The sequence below is a fragment of the Bison bison genome, unplaced genomic scaffold (assembly GCF_000754665.1).
Source record: "Bison bison bison isolate TAMUID 2011002044 unplaced genomic scaffold, Bison_UMD1.0 scf7180017864170, whole genome shotgun sequence".
NCBI classification, from domain to species: domain Eukaryota; kingdom Metazoa; phylum Chordata; class Mammalia; order Artiodactyla; family Bovidae; genus Bison; species Bison bison.
In genome coordinates this window covers 2,617,621-2,620,954 of record NW_011494742.1, presented here as the reverse complement: position 1 = coordinate 2,620,954, position 3,334 = coordinate 2,617,621, and the positions used below count along the sequence as shown (strand labels likewise).

The window sequence follows — 3,334 nt, the reverse complement described above, 5'->3', positions numbered from 1 at the left end:
CCATCTCATCCTCTGTCGTCCCCTTTTCCTCCTGCCCCCAATCCCTCCCAGCATCAGAGTCTTTTCCAACGAGTCAACTTTTCGCATGAGGTGGCCAAAGTACTGGAGTTTCAGCTTTAGCATCATTCCTTCCAAAGAAATCCCAGGGCTGATCTCCTTTAGAATGGACTGGTTGGGTCTCCTTGCAGTCCAAGGGACTCTCAAGAGTCTTCTCCAACACCACAGTTTAAAAGCATCAATTCTTTGGCGCTCAGCCTTCTTCACAGTCCAACTCTCACATCCATACATGACCACTGGAAAAACCATAGCCTTGACTAGACGAACCTTTGTTGGCAAAGTAATGTCTCTGCTTTTGAATATGCTATCTAGGTTGGTCATAACTTTCCTTCCAAGGAGTAAGCATCTTTTAATTTCATGGCTGCAGTCACCATCTGCAGTGATTTTGGAGCCCAGAAAAATAAAGTCTGACACTATTTCCACTGTTTCCCCATCTATTTCCCATGAAGTGATGGGACCAGATGCCATGATCTTCATTTTCTGTATGTTGAGCTTTAAGCCAACTTTTTCACTCTCCTCTTTCACTTTCATCAAGAGGCTTTTGAGTTCCTCTTCACTTTCTGCCATAAGGGTGGTGTCATCTGCGTATCTGAGGTTATTGATATTTCTTCCAGCAATCTTGATTCCAGCTTGTGTTTCTTCCAGTCCAGCATTTCTCATGATGTACTCTGCATATAAGTTAAATAAACAGGGTGACAATATACAGCCTTGACGTACTCCTAATTTATACCCATACTTTTATATGATTCAAATTTCTCCAAAGGTCTTTTGGGCTGGAGATTATTGGCTGGATTAAATGACTGTTTTTCTCACTCCTGTCTTTTCCTCAGCAACAATGGGATTTTATCTGTGCCTAGGACCAATAGCTTAAGTTTTTGATGGAAGCAGCAGGTGGTGGGAGTTCATCTATTTCCCACAGTGGTAACCGATTTGTTCATTCACTCCTCCCTCACATTCAATGAATCTCTTTCCAGCCTTTTGCCTTTTCTCATGAGTTACTTTGGAAAGAGCCTGCAAGTGGATATAAATCTCTTATCACAACAGCTCACACTTAGTCTTTAGCAGTTCATAAATATTTTAACTGATTTAGTCTTACTTACTTGTATGGCATTTATTTTGACTACCTGTACTCTAGCATAAGTAACAGAGATGGACATCCTCTCTTTCTCTCTGGAGAGAGGTGAAGGCTCTATCCTTCGTTTTCAGACTGTCTTACAACTTCAGATGTCTGACAATTTTGAGGGAAAAAATGTGTTTGTAGTTTACCCAGTGCTTATTCATTGTTAGTGTAGCAACAGTGAAAATTGCTAGACAGTGCGATAGGGCAAGAAAAAGAAACATAAAACATTTGGAAAATAAATAAAACGAGCTCTATTAAAGTAACATTGATATGTAGATAATATTAAATATTCTACAGGTAATTATTGGTTTATAGATGCAAATTAGGCAAGACCATTAAAATACAAAGTTAATGTATCAAAATCACTCATCCTTAATACCATTCACAAATTATGATAAAATGAATACAGTTTATAATTACTGTAAAAACTGAATAGAAGAACTGAATTTAATAAAAGATGCTCATGGTCTCTTCAGACAAAATACAGTTCACTTCAGTTCAGTCGCTCAGTCGTGTCTGACTCTTTTTGACCCCATGGACTGCAGCATGCCAGGCCTCCCTGTCCATCACCAACTCCCGGAGTTTACTCAAACTCACGACCGTTGAGTTGGGATGCCATCCAATCATCTCATCCTCTGTTGTCCCTTTCTCCTCCCGCCTTCAATCTTTCCCAACATCAGAGTCTTCTTTTCAGATGAGGAAGTTCTTCACATAAGGTGGCCAAAGTATTGGAGTTTCAGCCTCACCATCAGTCCTTCTAATGAATATTCAGGATTTATTTCCTTTAGGATGGCCTGGTTGGATCTCCTTGCAGTCCAAGGGACTCTCAAGAGCCTTCTCCAATACCACAGTTCAAAAGCATCAATTCTTCGGTGCTCAGCTTTCTTTATGGTCCAGCTCTCACATCCATACATGACTACTGGAAAAACCATAGCTTTGACTAAGACAGACATTTGTTGGCAAAGTAATGTCTCTGCTTTTTAATATGCTGTCTAGGTTGGTCATAACTTTTCTCCCAAGGAGTAAGCGTCTTTTAATTTCATGGCTGCAGTCACCATCTGCAGTGATTTTGGAGCCCAGAATAATAAAGTCTGTCACTGTGTCCCATCTATTTGCCATGAAGTGATGGGACCAGATGCCATGATCTTAGTTTTCTGAATGTTGGCTTTAAGCCAACTTTTTCATTCTCCTCTTTCACTTTCATGAGGCTCTTTAGTTCTTCTTCACTTTCTGCCATAAAGGTGGTGTCATCTGCATATCTGAGGCCATTGATATTTCTTGATTTCAGTTTGTGATTCATCCAGCCCAGCATTTCTCATGATGTACTCTGCATATATGTTAAATAAGCAAGGTGACTGTATACAGCCTTGATGTACTCCTGTCCCAATTTGGAACCGGTCCATTGTTCCATGTCCAGTTTTAACTGTTGCTTTCTCACCTGTGTACAGATTCTCAAGAGGCAGGTCAGGTGGTCTGGTATTCCCATCTCTTTCAGAATTTTCTACAGTTTATTGTGATCCACACAGTCAAAGGTTTGGCATAGTCAATAAAGCAGAAGTTGATGTTTTTCTGGAACTCTCTCACTTTTTTGGTGATTCAACAGATGTTGGCAATTTGATATCTGGTTCCTCTGCCTTTTCTAAAACCAGCTTGAATATTGGGAAATTCTCAGTAAATCTTTAATCCAATTTTCTGTTGATGGGTGGGGCTGTGTTCCCTCCCTGTTATTTACCTGTGGCCAAACTCGGCTGGACTTCCCTGGTGGCTCAGATGGTAAAGCTGTCTACAATGCGGGAGACCCATATTGGAGCCCTGGGTTGGGAAGATCCCCTGGAGAAGGAAATGGCAATCCACTCCAGTACTATTGCCTGGAAAATCCCATGGACAGAGGAGCCTGGTACGCTACAGTCTATGGGGTCGCAAAGAGTCGGACACGACTGAGCAACTTCACTTTTCAAACTGGGCTGGAAGAAGCACAAGCTGGAATCAAGATTGCCAGGAGAAATATCAATAACCTCAGATATGCAGATGACACCACCCTTATGGCAGAAAGTGAAGAGGAACTAAAAAGCCTCTTGATGAAAGTGAAAGAGGAGAGTGAAAAAGTTGGCTTAAAGCTCAACATTCAGAAAACGAAGATCATGACATCTGGTCCCA

General features: G+C 41.2%; 1 long non-coding RNA gene across 1 annotated transcript in view; it reads left to right on the top strand.

The window, feature by feature from the left end:
- LOC104990103 overlaps positions 1 to 3,334 on the top strand; it is a 410,489-nt gene that overhangs the window by 205,774 nt on the left and 201,381 nt on the right. The gene's annotated exons all lie outside the window — the stretch shown is intronic.